Below are 16,428 nucleotides of genomic sequence, written 5' to 3' on the forward strand. Positions count from 1 at the left end.
CCACTACACCCATCCCCCCCACACACACAAATGAGAACGGTACGGAGAGAAAAAATGTTATCATTGTTAGCAAAAGTTTTTTTTCTTTTTAAAATTGTTGAGCATGTAAAAAGCATCCTTGTGTCTGTGTCTGTCCATTTGTCCGTGCGGGAGGGAAGCATGTGAAAACCTGGTAGGCTCGCTGTGCTGCCCTGTGGCTGAATGTACCTTGAATCTTGGTTTCTGGAGTTGGAGTCTCAATGCTGCCAGTTGTGAGACATGCTCCTGACAGTGTCAGGTCATCTGCAGCCTCAGTTTCCCCACCTGTAAAGCAGGTGTGATCATAACAACCTTCACATAGGGTTCTGAAGTGCCCTTCTTGATCCACCCGTACTCTTGGCTGTCATCCTGATAAGTCAGCCTGATGAGGGCCACGTTCATTTTCTTTTCTAGAAAAATCTAAGAACTAGAGATGACTAAAAAGCTGAGAGACAGCCATTTGCACCATTATCACCCATTTGAGGCCTATTTTATTTTTGTCTCTTAAGGGAAGTAAACAGAGTCTTGTACCCAGGAACCTTTAGAACTTGTAGCCCAGTTATTAGGGTGCCTTGATGTACCAGCGTGCTTATGGCATGGAGGTTTAGGAAATAAAATAAATTAGGTACCACGTCTAGAAGATTCCCTTTTTCAAAAGCTGGCCATTGCTCCATTAGTCGGAAGTGTGAGTTTTCTAGGCTAGATCCTTGATGCCATTATGATAATTCGATGGCTTACCCAGTTATTCTTGGCTCTCTCCTGTCAGCCTCTTTGGAGTCCTCTGCTTCTTTCCCTGCTTCACGTTCTTCTGAGTAGTTGTAGGTTTTGTTATTTTTCCACTCTGTTGGGGCAGGCTTCCAACTTAAGTCTTCCAGTCCAGTAAGCTGTTGTTTTTCAGGCTTTGTGGGGCATTTCTGTACTACTCTGATACAACCTCAGTCACCACGCTGGGGAGTGGGGAACCGTGTTTAGGTTCTTGAATAAATGTGATATAACAACACCTTTGACATAAGAATTCCTATTCAGAAGGCTCTCAAGTTTTCTTAAGTTTGATGATGACATTGTGGTTATGGTTAAAAGCAAACATCTTTATTAGCTATAAAAACATAAGCTTTTATAAGAGACACAGCTTACTTTTGCTTAAGATGGAATAGTAAAAGATAAAAAATTCAGGTGACAGCAGATGCTGGTGAGGATGTGGAAAAAGAGGAACACTCCTCCATTGCTGGTAGGATTGCAAGCTGGTACAACCACTCTGGAAGTCAGTCTGGAGGTTCCTCAGAAAATTGGACATAGTACTACCAGAAGATCCAGCAATACCTCTCCTGGGCATATACCCAGAAGTTCCAACTGGTAATAAGAACATCTGTTCCACTATGTTCATAGCAGCCTTATTTATAATAGCCAGAAGCTGGAAAGAACCCAGATGTCCCTTAACAAAAGAATGGATACAGAAAATGTGGTACATTTACACAATGGAGTACTACTCAGCAATTAAAAACAATGGAGTTATGAAATTCTTGGACAAATGGAGGTACCTGGAGGATATCGTTCTTAGTGAGGTAACCCAATCACAAAAGAAGTCATTAGATATGCACTCACTGATAGTGGATATTAGCCCAGAAACATAGAACACCCAAGATACAATTTGCAAAACACAAGAAAATCAAGAAGAGGGAAGACCAATGGGTGGATACATCATTCCTCCTTAGAATAGGGAACAAAATACCCATGAAAGGAGTTACAGAGACAAAGTTTGGAGCTAAGACGAAAGGATGGACTATCCAGAGACTACCCTGCCAGGGATCCATCCCATAATCAGCCACCAAACCCAGACACTATTGCACAATGCCAGAAAGATTTTGCTGAAGGGACCCTGTTATAGCGATCTCGTATGAGGCTATGCCAGTGCCTGGCAAATACAGAAGTGGATGCTCACAGTCATCTATAAGATGGAACACAGGGCCCCCAGTGGAGAAGCTAGAGAAAGCACTCAAGGAGCTGAAGGGGTCTGCAACCCTATAGGTGGAACAACAATATGAACTAACCAGTACCCCCAGAGCTCTTATCTCTAGCTGCATATGTAGCAGAAGATGGCTTAGTCGGCCATCACTGGGAAGAGAGGCCCCTTGGTATTGCAAACTTTATATGCCCCAATACAGGGGAATGCCAGGGCCAAGAAGCGGGAGTGGGTGGTTAGGGGAGCAGGGCTGAGGGAGGGTATAGGGAACTTTTGGGATAGCATTTGAAATGTATATAAAGAAAATATCTAATAAAAAAAAAAGATGGATTAGCAAAGTGGTTAGAGAGATGGCTCAGTGGTTGAGAGCACTGGCTCCTCTTGCAGAGGACCTGGGTTCAATTCCCAGCCCCTATATGGGAGCTCACAACCATTTGTAGCTTCCGTTGCAGGGATCCCTGTGCCCTCTTCTGGCCTTTGGGTATTCGATGCACATGGGTGTACACATAGACACTCATACACGTAATAAAAATGAATCTTCAAAGAAACCAAACATAAAAAGACCAGATGGAAAGAACTAGCCAGGGACCGTACTTGCTGCAGCTCACTGTGTTGAAAATCTGTAGACTCTTTATTGTAGCATATGTTGGAAGACTTTTTGTAAAAATAGATTTTTATGATGGGGTTCTGGGATCCTATCATACGTTTCTCTTTCGTCTGTGTATTTACTTTGTGTGTATCTGCATCTGTGCATACAACTGTCATATCAGGAAATTAAAGGCTCCTTGAGTAAGAGTGGATGACATATTCATGTCCTAGACTGTAAGGTGGGGGATTGTTTCAGGTAGCTGTTGAAAAATGAGTTTTAAACAGACAGAATTGTAGGTATAATCGTGTGACCAAAGACATAGATGTTTCAGAAGACTGCTCGTAAAATTAATGCATTCCGTGGGTCAAGAAGGCAGTCTTAAGAGCTGTCTCAGGTTACGTAGCAACCGAGGGAAAGCATTTGTAGCTGGACCTACACGAAGGCAGCAGCAGACATGTCAAGGAAGCCCATGTTCGCTGGGTTAGTGTGGTCGGGAGAGGGTTGGAAGAGAAGTCTAGTGACGTCATCACAAAAGGCCCCTCAAAGGTTGTGAAAAAGGGACATTTATGTACAACAGGGAAGCTGAAAGAAAGTGGCTACATCCTCATCTGACCTGCTGTGCTAATCTATGCAGAGTGATAAAAGCATTTGGGTGGTCTGCACGTTTATTGACTTGGCACTACAAGTACATTTTAGTGAGCAGATGAGTTTGTAAATAGTGAATCTATTCTATATTTAGAAGTATTTTTTACTTACTCTTTTTTTTTTTAATTAGCAGATAACTGTACTTTTCCTTAGCTTTTGGGGTAAACTTACTGAGAGGCACTGAATGTTTTTCAACCAAGACGGGGTACCATCTTAAGAGTTGCCTGGCAGCCAGGCAGTGGTGGCGCACAACTTTAATCCCAGCACTTGGGAGGCAGAGGCAGGTGGATTTCTGAGTTCGAGGCCAGCCTGGTCTACAGAGTGAGTTCCAGGACAACCAGGGCTACAGAGAGAAACCCTGTCTTGAAAAACCAAAAATACCAAAAAAAACAAAAACAAAAACAAAAAAAACCAAACCAAACCAAAAAAAAAAAAAAAAACCCAAAAAAAGAAATTGAAAAACATAAGAATTTTCTGAACTAGAAAGTACCTCAGTTTTCCTAAGCATGACCCAGAAAGCTTTGTTGGACCCACATGAAGTCTCAGTGGCATTCTTACATACGGAGAAGTCCCTACCACCAGGCCTTCCTCTGCCTTCTTCATGCCTGTGTTCCGAGCACATTCCTTCTTGCACATTAATGCCTCCCTTCTTGGAACCTTCCTTGGCCTTCTGCCATGTCTTTGTAGTTGCTTGTGCACACGTCAGACTCTCCCCACCAGCACAGGAGCTTCTGTCTCTATAGTGTCTTCTAGATGCATGCTCTGAAAGGAGGAGGTAAATCGATCTTCAAGTGAAGAAAGTGGAAAGTGGAGGGGAGAAACAGGTGCTGCAAGATTGGGGGGTGGGGGGGAGTCCTCATGAATTCCCCCAAGAACTCGCCCCAGCTAAGCTAACCTGGCCTCCTTTGAAAATGAGTTCCCTGCTGAAAAGAACATTTGGATAAGGAATGGGGGGGGGGGGGGGGAAGAAGAAGAAAAGAAAAGAAAAGAAAATACCAGAACAAAGCTGAGTTTCTCAAGACTCTTTGTAGGTGAGATGTGAAAATAAGGGCTTGATGCTGTGAGCAATGTCGTCATGCTTCAGTTGTGTGACCCTTGGGCTTAGAGCCGTTTGCTACCTTCCTGGGTTGCTCTGGGCATTTTCCATCAAGGTACCATTATGATGGAAGAGGAGAGTGGAAGGTATTTTGGGAGAGTGTGGGAAGGCAAAGGTTCAACTATGGGCTGTGGGGAAGTGGAGGGAGACTTTAAGAGTATGTAAAGTCTTTGAAGTCTTTTTTTCATATCCAGTGAATCCATTAATTATTTTAAACATCTATATAGTATAAAATAATTTTAAATTATTGTTCAATAAAATGGGTAGAGTAGCTCTTACCAAGCCGTAAAAAAATCTAGTTTGGGAAAGGAGACCTTCAATAAAGGTGGCTCAGGTTGGAAATCTCTCTCTGGGAGAGAGAAGCTGACCAACTGGATGTCTGAAATGATGGGTGAAGAAGGCTATGAGATAAATACATAAGTAACCTCAGCTGGACAGAACTTTCTAGAGCAAGGTGGGGGGGGGGAGTGCATGCTGCTGAAGCTGGGGTGTGGTGTGGTGGGGTGGGAAACCTAGGTTATTAAGAGCTCTAAAGAGATTTAAGTTGCTGGCCAGCTCCAGCCACTGATGGCCCAGAAGCAAGGCGGGATTGTCCTGGTGTGTCCTGTAGAGGTTTGGAGGCCTCCAAGGGTTTTCATATGAGATCTGTATTTTAAGAGGGAAAAGCAGGGAGAGAATGGACGGGAGACTCTGCATAGACTGGAGACTCTGTAGGGGCTGGAGACTCTGCATGGGCTGGAGACTCTGCATGGGCAGGAGGAAACTCTGCAGGGGCTGGAGACTCTGAATAGACTGGAGGAGCCTCTGCAGGGGCTGGAGACTCTGCATGGGCAGGAGGAGACTCTGCAGGGGCTGAAGACTCTGAATAGACTGGAGGAGACTCTGCATGGCAGGAGGAGACTCTGCATGGTCTGGAGGAGACTCTGCATGGCAGGAGGAGACTCTGCATGGTCTGGAGGAGCCTCTGCAGGGGCTGGAGGAGACTGTATGGTCTGGAGGAGACTCTGCATGGCAGGAGGAGACTCTGCAGTACCAGGAAGAACTGAAAAGCAATGAGAAGCAAAGGAATATGATTCCCAGCTTCAGAGCTCAGAATTCGGCATTTAGATAAATATAAAGAGACTCTCCTGATTTCATTAATGGAAAGTTTTCCCCATGCATTCATGCATACATACATACATACACACACACACACACACACACACATACATACGTATTCATATATACACATATATGCACATTCATATATACATGCACGTATATATTACTAATACTAGCAGTTGCATTTTTCATTAGATTGAGCCTGTATACCTTTTCATGTTTACAAATTTCTTTAATGACACTTATGAACGTGCTCTTACTAAAACTGTCTTAGGGGACTGTGGTCTTCCTTTCTCTATGGGGTCATTGGCCACTGGCCCGTGCATACGACAGATGATGATACTCTGGAATCAGCTTTGGGGAGACAGATCAACTTTATTGAGATGAATCAAGGGTTATATGGTTTGGGGGAAGGAGGTAGAAATATCCAGAGTGGGCGAAGGTCATTGGCTGAAGGCTAAGGTAATAACGTAATAAGGTAAGCTACCTCATTAGCATGGCGAGGCATTCCAGGAATCTCAGGGACTTGCTGAACAGGTTCTTAGCAGGAGAACAGAAGCTGAGCCTGGAATCTCACCAAGGCTCTGGGATATTCTGCAGGTAGAGGGGATGGGGGTTTCAAACTCCCCCACAGGAGATCAGAGAAAGAGAAGCCATGCTGGTAAAGGGAGGCCCCTATTTTGCACCGAGCTTGAATCCTTATTGTGTAAATGAGGCAGATGACGACAACCAGTTACCACTTGTCTCAGAGTTACTGGGAGGATTACATAGTGCGATGCATACACTTTATAATCTATAAACCACCGCACGAATATTGGCTGTCATTAGCAGCCACTAGAACGGCTAGCTTTCCATCTTCCTAATGGGATAAGTGTCATTAAGAGGAGGGATTCTAATCTTACTGGGTTTTGATGTTTTAATATTTGACTCTTAGCTACATCTCACCACACGTTTGATGAATGAATGCAAGATAATATGTGGACTATAACCTGACTTGTCATGCAACAAAAAGTCTACACATCCCCCTCCCCCGGCCTTCAAAAGATGTCTTCTTTACAGCATTAACCCTGCTATTCTTACCTTTAAAATGGGGAAGCTGAAGTCACTTGGTCTCAGCTGATTCCAGTTGATGTACGCTAGTGTTCTCAGGGGCTGTTAACCTGTTTATCTGTGCGTGCTTTCTTTCTTTCTTTCCTTCTTTCTTTCTTTCTTTCTTTCTTTCTTTCTTTCTTTCTTTCTTTCTTTCTTTCTTTCTTCCTTCCTTCCTTCCTTCCTTCCTTCCTTCCTTCCTTCCTTCCTTTCTTTCTTTCTTTCTTTCTTTCTTTCTTTCTTTCTTTCTTTCTTTCATTCTTTGTATTTTTTGGCATTTCGAGACAGGGTTTCTCTGTGTAGCCCTGTCTGTCCTGGAACTCACTCTGTAGAACAGGCTGGCCTCAAACTCAGAAATCCGCCTGCCTCTGCCTCCCGAGTGCTGGGATTAAAGGCGTTACACGCCTTTAATCCACCACTGCCCAGCTATTTATTTATTTTTAAAGATGGACCTGTAACATGTGACTTTGTTGTGTAAAATCATTCAATGATGCAGTCTTGTATCAGACTTTATTTTCTTATTCGTATCCATAGTAATTTTTGCTTCACCTGTCAGTAACACTCTGTGGCTGAAAGTCAGCGTCCCCACATTCTTGATACGGCCGCTCTATCAGTGTCTCTGCCCTTTGTGCGTTGTGCTTGGACTTTAATATGAGTATTCCACTCGCTGGGAAGTCTGAAGAGCCATTGTGTAGCTGAGTGACATTGTGTCCGTTCTGTGTATTGTGCTTGAGAATAAAGTGGCGCGTTATCTCTGGAGGGCCTTCCCTGACTGCAGCTCAGATGCTGCTGCTGAAGAGGGATCCTAGGAATGCGCCTTCCAAGTAAGTCCTCTAGGTTTAGGACCGTCTGCTTATTATGTATATTTATTTGTTGATGTTTCAAAAAATGTATGAAACTCAATGCAGTCATATTTGTGCATGCTTTCCTAAAAATGGTCCATTAAATCAAACAAACAAACAAACAAACAAACAAACGGAATCTCAAAGTGCAGTGTGGTCCAGAGATGCTTAGTGACCACTGACCCAGCAGTATGCTTGATTGGTGGTAACTTTGTTGCTGGAAAATGATGTGAGAGCCTAGACTGTTACAGGGCTCATATGGGTACTAAGAGAACATTTGCTGGACTCCAGGTAAAAGTCTCCCATGTGGCTTTTTTCTTCTCTGTTACATATATGGCTAGTGAGCTCCTTGACAGGGTCATTGTTTGATCCTTGGCAGGTGTCCTAACCTCTGTCATTCAGTGATAGAAAGTGCACTTTCTGTGTTAGGTTTATGTATAAAAATATTTTGAAGCCGAGTAATGGTCGCACACGCCTTTAATCCCAGCACTTGGGAGGCAGAGGCAGGCGGATTTCTGAGTTTGAGGCCAGTCTGGTCTACAGAGGGAGTTCCAGGATGGCCAGGGCTATACAGAGAAACCCTGTGTAGAAAAACTAGGGGAAAAAAATTAGAGGTTCCTTGGAGATGGCTCAGCTGGCAGAGATGTATGTCACCGTGCCTGATGACCAGAGTTCTGTTCCTGGGGCTCACAGGTGGAAAGAAAAAAATCAGACGCCGTGGATTGTCCTCTGACACCAACTGCCATGGCTGTCGTCTGACCTACACACAGACACATACAAACAGAGACACATACACACAGACACATACACACAGACCATACACACAGAGACACATACACACAGACACATACACACAGACCATACACACAGAGACACATACACACAGACACATACACACAGACCATACACACAGAGACACATACACACAGACCATACACACAGAGACACATACACATGGGGTAGGGGGTAGAGGATGAATAAATTTACTAAAAACAAAAAAACAACATTTTTATTATAACCTCACCTTCAACAAAAACACTCTGAGCCACACCCCCAATATAGACAGATTATAAATGATCCACACATGCCTATTTATATAGAGGACACGTGCTCTGATTGTTTCATGTTAATAACACGAAGTACACGTAGTTGTACTATGCCCTAATTAGCTTTAATCGTCAACTTAGCAGCCTACTGTCATCTGAGAGAAAAGCCTGATTGCACAATTTTCTGGATCAGATCAGCCCGAGGGCAAGTCTGAGCAGGTGGTGGGAGTCTCAATAGTTAATTGACGTAGGAGGGCCTAGCCCACCGTGGGTGGTGCCATCCCTATGCAGGTGCAAGCTGGATAAGCATGAGCCACAGAGTGGCATTCCTGTTTTGAGTTTTTGTCCCAGTCTCCCTCAGTGATGGACTGTGGCCTAGAACTGTAAGATAATAAATCTCTTCCTTGCCTGAGTTGCTTTGGGACAGAATGTTTATCCCAGCAGCAGAAATTCAACCAGAGCACACTGATAACACAAAGATCTGGAAAGGCAGTATTGTGAGTAGACTGGCAGCAGTGTTGGCTAGATACCTCCAAAGAGGTACACAGTGTTCCCACCTTCGGCTCACTCCTACAGTTTGGCAGCTCTGTAATCTGAGTTTGCACCCAACTCTGGCTCTTTGTGGCTCCTCTTCCGTCCCCTAATAAACACCCTTTCAGCAGATGTCCCCAGCGTCTGCTGCTTCACCGTGCTTCCTTGCCTACGTTCCTGGGAGTTGAGATCTGATGGACTCAGGCTACCTTACCGCATCGGGTAAGCTCACCTCAGATGATCTCATCGACATCATTGCTTTTGACTTCTTTTAAGTCCGTTCTGATCCACACGGGCGGCTTTGTTCAAGGGGGAAAGACATTTGGTACACATGTGACGGCTTGAATATATGTGGGGCTCTCCACTGTGAAGCTTCTGAAGGTGGCACTGCTGTGAGTCTCTTTCATGGAGATTTGGTGTTGCACTGGTTCCTGCTAAAACTTCATACTACCTGGAGAAATGCCCGAGCTTGCCGGTCAGACTTCCCAATACTAGGGAGGCTTGTAAATTTGGACAGCTCAATCTAGAGGTAGTTTAAACTGGCTTTGATTTCCATTTTAGGGAGGAAGAAAAAGGTTCAAAGTTAAGTTAGTTGAGTATAGCGAGCATGCCTATAATCCCAGCACTGAGCTAGAAGCGGGGAGACCGGTATTGAATCAGGGTCATCCTGGGCTGCAGAGCCTGCGCAGCCTGAGACCCTGTCTCAAACAAACTATTCCTCACCTCACAAAATTAAGTCATTTGTCTTTAGCTGCAGACTAGTGTGGCATGAAAAGGCTTGGATTGTGAATGAGAAAAAGCATGTAATTTTTTTAATCTCAGCATTCCGCTAGTAAAGGTGCTTGCCCTGAGTTGCTCTCCAGAATCTATGTGGCAGGACTCGCACAGTTTGTCTTCTGACCCTCACAGGCATGCTGTGGCATGGCTGCCTCCTGACTCCCAATGTAAATAAGTCAATAGAAAGGGAAAAGTTAACTGACAGACTTCAGATGAAAGGCGAAACCGCTTACATTCTGGTAGGTTGCCTTCCGGTCAATTCTGTGTGTTTTGTTTTGTTTTAAATCTCTTGAACATCATACCTACTTTTCTGCTTAAGTTGGTAACTTCTTCCCCTCTCTTAGATTCTTCATAAACATGTGTAAATGTCTGCATGGTAGTTAAAAAAATCAAGTTTGTGAAAGATTTGTCATTGTAATGGTCAATCAGTGACTGTATTTGTGCTTATGTCTTTGGATTGACTCTCTGTCTCTCTCTCTCTGTCTGTCTGTCTCTCCCTCTCTCTCTCTCTCTCTGTCTCTCTCAATCACTCTCTACCTTATGTTTTTTGAAACAGTGAGGGGCCTCACTGGACCTGGAGCTCCCCAGCGAGGCTAGACTACATTCTCAGCACCAGGGTTGTAGGCATGAGGCACGACGTTCATTCAGCTTTTTCATATTGCCACTGAGGGATTAAATTCAGGCCCTCTTGCTTGTGTGGCAAGGACTTTACTAACAGAGCAGGCATCTCCACTGCTGGACTGACTTTAAAACGTCATTTTATTATCTCCTTACTATGTGTTAATAGATGCAGATTTACAGGGTCAGAAGTAGCATTAAAATAAACCATAGGCCGGTTGTGGTTCCTGCTGTGGTTCTCAGCACTTGGGAGGCTGAAGCAAGAGGATGGCTGAATGTTCAAGGTCAGCCTGGGCTACAGAATGAGACATTCTCTCACTGAAACAAAATGGTAACTACATCAAACGCTTGATACATTTTACTCAATTGTTTCCTTTCAAAAGTGAGTCTGTTTTCTACTCCCACTGCTGAATGTGTCTGCTTCACTGCCTCCAGGGAGTGGGGTGGGTGGCCAGCCTGTCTCTCCCAACTGGCCCGCTTCATCTGGACAGCCCCTCTGTGTGGGGACACCCTTGGTGCCGGGTCTGTTTCTTTGGATGTGACCCAGTCTTATAACCTACCCTTCCCTGACCCTCCTCCAAGATCTCTTCTGGTGTCAGCCATGACTCAAAGAGCATAGTTTCCTAGCAATGAGCCTGAGATAGCCCTGTGCTATTTCACTGCATTTTTGACTCTCTGTAACTATTTACCTTGGATAGAATTTCTGAGGGGCTGTAAGAGTTGTTATTTTCTGGTTTTTTTGGTTTGTTGTAATTTTTCAATGCATTCATTCATTGTTGCCTTTTCTAAACAAATGGGCTATTTTCATTTGGATAGGTAGTTCTCTGTCATTCCTTAAGGCTGTATCTATCTTTGTTTTTCCAGTCACTGAACACAGGACATAGTCTTTAATTCTGTGCTTTCTCTGCCTTTCTGAATGTTTATAACAGTCATGTAACTGGATTTATGTGGTTTTTTTTTTAAATCGGTAATTATTTAGGAGAATTTGCTTTTTACATGTTGGGACTCATTTGTGCAAGTGCCTGACATCTCTTCGATGTTTTGTCTTAATTTGTGCTTGCCTGCAAGAGTTTATGGAACTAGCCTGTGTTCTGGGATGATTTGTGTTTCTGTACATTTGAAAAAAGTTATCAATATAAAGTTGACTTAGGCTTGATACTTTTTTTTCCAATCCAAAACTACATTTTCCTGACTGTGACAAAATGTCCCCAGCACAGTCTGACCGTAAATGAAGCCTTGACTGACTTCTGGACAGAACAGCTCTGAGGTTGAGTTATGTTCCTGGCGATCCAGCGGGCCCAGCTGGTGGACAGCCTGCACAATTCAGGAAAAAGGAATCAAGACAGTCCCCAGAAACCTCATCTGTGACCTGGACTGGGTGTTCTTTAGTAGAAGGTCAATCTGTTAAAGGACTTTCATCATCTTGAAAGGCAGGGACCATCTTAATGCTACTGATAAAATCTTGATGTATCTGTTTAACACCACTTATTATGGAAATTGAGGGCTTCCGTTTTCCTTTGTAAAATCATCTGCCTCTATTAACTTTATATTGCTGCATACACAATACACAATACACACACAGATAGATAGATAGATAGATAGACATGCACATAAATGCTAGGTAGCAAATTAGATTGGTTTTAAATGTGAATTTATTAGCTTTAAGCCCCATTTGCATAATAGTTCATTGTCAGGCTTCATCAACTTTTTAAATGCTCACCTAATAATTTAAGTTTCTGACATTTTGTTGCAATAATGAAGTAAGCAACACATGTATTTCTTTCTACACATTTTGGGGGGGGGGGTTCGAGACAGGGTTTCTCTGTATAGCCCTGGCTGTCCTGGAGATCACTTTGTAGACCAGGCTGGCCTCGAACTCAGAAATCCACCTGCCTCTGTCCCCTGAGTGCTGGGATTAAAGGCGTGCGCCACCACGCCCGGCTCCATTTTTTTTTTAGCGGACATTATTTCCTTACTGTGTTTTTAGAGCCAACAGTAGATTTCAGAAGGTTCGAAACATGCAGCCAGATGTGGCAGGTCTGTGCCTGCAATGGCAGCTCTCTGGAGCCAGAGGCAAGAGGACCCCAGGTTCCAGGCCACCTGCTGATCCACCCTGACCCGGTCTTAAAAACTGTAACAGCAACAACAACCCCCCACCTCAAACAAAACAGAAGTTACAAACAGTAAAGAAAAAACTCTGAAGTACCAAAGAGAGTGGGTGTGTCTTGCCAAATCAGTTAATTCTCAATGACACCAATTTGCACCTCCACAATCAAAACAAAACTAGCAAAGCAAAATGAAACAACAACAACAAAAAGGATCCCACAGTACCTGTCCTGAGGGACCCAGTTGGGGGGGGGGGGGTGCTCCATCCAGGACCAGCCCTGTGGTGACTTATGTGTGACCCATAGTGAGTGCTGTGTGTGTTCTCTGCAAGAACGGGTCTTGTTCTCAAGGCAAAGAGTGATACATAATATACAGTCCTATCAATGACAAACCTTGTGTGGTGAGGTTGTTGACTCTTACTGGAGGTTGCTCTGGGGCTGAAGTTACTGTTTCTCTGGCAGTGCCCCTTGCTAGACTCCTTCTCCAGCTGGTGCTCTTCATAGATGAAAGCCTCAGCATCTAACCTGAGAAAACTTGGTGATAAACAGCCAGAGTCAGGACTGTGCATGCATGTTGCTTGTTAGGACTTAACCAAAGGAGATTGCATTATTGAGCTGAGTGGGTTCTTTTGTATTTAATAGGCAAGGATGTGGCCGTGCTTCATTTAAAAAAATGAGATTCTAAAATAAAAGACTGTGTGTAAGTGGGAGTGCCCTGTCTGTGTGGGGGTCAGAGGAAAACTTTTCGGAGTGGCTTCCCACTCCTGTTCTCCAGGGATGGGACTTGGATCACCAGCCTGCTGTTGCAAGTGCTTCGCCTGCTGAGGCGTTTTTTTTTTGCCAGCCAAAGGTTCTTTTCTTTTAAGTAAACAACTTTGTGTTGGGGATGTAGCCAGTGGTAGAGCACCTGCCGGGTATATTCGAGGCCATGGGTTTGGCCATCATGCACTGGCTGAGAAATTAAACACATTGTGAAAACAAAAAAGACAATGATGACCACGACCTACTGTTTGGTGTCTAGGCATTTATAATCTTATATAAGTTACAGTCAGATACTCACCTAATTTTGATTTTAAAATAGTTTATTATTTAAATAGATTTACTTATTTTATGTATATGAATGTTTTGTCTGCATCAATGTATGTATGTATGTATGTATATATGTAAACATGTATATCAGATACATGTATCGTGCTTTCTGAGGTGAGAAAAGGGTGGTGTATCCATTGGAACTAGAGTTATAGATGGTTGCGAGCCACTTTGTGGATGTTGGGAACTGAACCCAGACTCTTTGCGAGAGCAACAAGAGCCTTTACTCTCCAAGTCAACTCTTCAGCCCCAATTTGACTTTTGAACGAATACCAGAAATACAATTGGCATTACAGGGTCTCAACTGAGAAATCTTAAACACACAGAGTCCTCGTGTCCTTAATTATTAGAATAGCCAAAACCAACACATTTTATTCAAAAGCAGTAGAAAAATTATCTAGAGAGAAATATTGGTCTATAGGAAAACTTAAGTATTTGGTAAATAGAATTTGGCTCCTTAGTGTCTTGTTTCATAAATCAAGTCTTAAGTTTATTTACTACAGTCTGGCCAGGTTCCCTGTGGGGCTAGGGCCCCTGTGGGCAGGCATTCTTGAGGAGACCCCTATTTCTGGTTTGTTTGTTTGTTTGGATGGTTGATTTTGTTTTGAAATAGCTTATCACCTATGTGGTCTAGGCTGGCCTCAAACTCGTGGCTGTCCACTTTTGCCTCCTTGGTACCAAGATTACAGATGGGGGTTGCCACACCCAGTGGAGTAGTTCAGTTTAAAACAAGTTGAACCCAAGAAGTTGGTGTTTTTCCTCCACTAGTACATCTCAGGCTTCTGCGTGTGTAATAAATAGCGACTAAACCACATGTTTATGTGTTTTTGAGGTGTGTTCATTTTAGCTGAAAAGCTTAAGATGTTAATCTGTGTTCATTGCATCAGTACCTGTTTTAACTGAGGAGGAGACAAAAGCTATTTCTGGCAAAATGGCTTTGTATTTTTCAATTTTATAGCCAGCAATTCCAGAGATACAGGCTCCTACTGAACTAGGATGGGGAGGTTGGGTGGAGGGGTCGCTCTCGGCAGGTCTGGCTTTTGCATTCCTGGCAATCTCTTCAAACCTTATAATGGTGTATGTGTTGATCCAGGGGAGTTTGATTTTATGAGGAAGCCCCCTTTTCTCCAAGCTTGTCTTATAAGTAACATTTGAACTGGTGTGGAATTTAGTTACCGCCTGAAGAGGAAGAAAGCCTGGCTGTCAGGGCTCAGGAAGGTGTGGCTCTGATGCCTGGGTTATTAGAGTGCTCTGGGTTAAGACCACCACAGCGCAGTCTTCACTGCTAAGTAAAGGATGATGTGACAAGGGGCTGGAGAGTTGGCTCAGTGGTTAAAAGCACCTGGGAAGAACCCGGCTTCCATTCCCAGTACCCACTCTGTGGCTCACGATCCTGTGTAACTCCAATCTCTATGGGACCCGACCGACCTCTTCTGGCCTCTAGGGGCACTGCATGCACGTGGCACTCACCGCATGCATGCAAAACACCCATAAGTATTAAATTAAATCAAGATTTAAAACAATACTTTGTCAGTGTGAAGGACCTGGAATAATAAAGTTGATGCTTGACCAGTTTCCACATTTAATAAATAAAACTTATGATTGTGGTTTTTCTCCTTTAAACCGGAAGCAGCGCAGGCTGTGAACAACAAGGAAAAGCCCTTGGTGAGCGCAGCAGATGCTTACGTGTTTAAAGTAACTGGAATGTTCAAAGCCTTCTCCAACTCCGCTCTCCCCAGCCCCAGTGATTAACATTTGTGTTCCGAACCTGGAGCGAATAGATGGAGAAATTATTTCACTGTAGTAGAAGTGGCTGGAGAGATGGCTCAGTGCTCGAGAGCAGTTGCTCCTCTCACAGAGGACCTGGTTCAGTTCCCAGCTCACAACTATGTGTAACTCAACAGTTCCAGGCAGTCTGATCCGGTCTCCTCACTTCCAGGAGCACCAGGCATAGATGTGTTGCACACACATACGTGCAATTCTGGGTGTGTCCACGCACACACACATTTAATTAAGAAAAGTTAAAGAGTGGCTGCAGTTGGAAGGCCAGTCTTCCCATCTCACAAGATGAAATCACAGTGGTGAAAGGCTTTCTGTTAGGATGGGTTGACTTACCGGAACAATGCGCTTCTTGTTTTATTTTTTATTTTTTTTTGTAACTGCAGCTAACTTTAATTAGAGGCTGAGGGAAGAGAGTAAAGTGTTTGGAGGAGCCAGGGAGGAGATTTAGTAGGCTAACCCTCCCACCACAGCCCAGTGCTTCCAGGGTGCGTGCCAGGGCAACCTGAATTTGCCTTTCGTGGTGGAAGGAGTCTTATCCCACAAACTCACAGCTTTGCCCTGCCCATCACGTGGTCTTTGTTCTTTGGCTACAGAGACTTAAAAGGCTCACCCCGTACCCCTCTTCTCTTGGGAGAAGCAGAAGCTTGACACGTGTAGCCTTCCCTAGAGACTAACAAGCATGAGAGTAGGCTTGGGTGTGGGTATGTCAAGACAGGTGAATGCTGCAAGACCAGCGTGCGAGCTCTGCTGAGGCTCTCTGTCCGTCAGTACTGCAGACTCTGTGTGCCGAGCCACAGTGGGGACCCCCTTGCCTAGCCTCCTTTCTGCGCTCTCCCCTAGATTGCAGGAGGACATGCATACATTCCCAAGATTAAAATGAGCAACATGGGAGAAATCTTAGCTTTATAATGCTTTAGTGAAAGCTGTGTATGTGTGTGTGTGTGTGTGTGTGTGTGTGTGTACTCGCGCACATGTGTTCATTTGAACATGTGGGTGTGTTTTAGTTGAAACCTGTATTATTGTCTCCACCGTGTCACAAACAGACCTTGTTTTTCATGAGGGAACAATGAAAACATTGAAAAACAGTTTCTTTTTTTTTTTTTTTTTAAGAAGGCAAGCTTTAGCTGGGGGGCGGGGGTG

At 44.0% G+C, this 16,428-nt stretch overlaps 1 protein-coding gene across 5 annotated transcripts in view; it reads left to right on the plus strand.

Annotated features, from left to right (window-relative positions):
- The window catches only part of Kank1 (KN motif and ankyrin repeat domains 1), a 197,767-nt gene that overhangs the window by 54,800 nt on the left and 126,539 nt on the right, over positions 1–16,428 (plus strand). Inside the window, exon 1 of one of the 5 annotated variants that reach the window (XM_006526585.3) lies at positions 9,013–9,139. The exons of the other annotated variants lie outside the window; for them this stretch is intronic. The gene's annotated coding sequence lies outside the window, so the exon portion shown is untranslated. Of the gene's footprint in view, positions 1–9,012; positions 9,140–16,428 lie in introns of those variants that run through there. 5 annotated transcript variants of the gene reach the window in all.

Source organism: Mus musculus, chromosome 19, assembly GCF_000001635.26.
Source record: "Mus musculus strain C57BL/6J chromosome 19, GRCm38.p6 C57BL/6J".
NCBI classification, from domain to species: domain Eukaryota; kingdom Metazoa; phylum Chordata; class Mammalia; order Rodentia; family Muridae; genus Mus; species Mus musculus.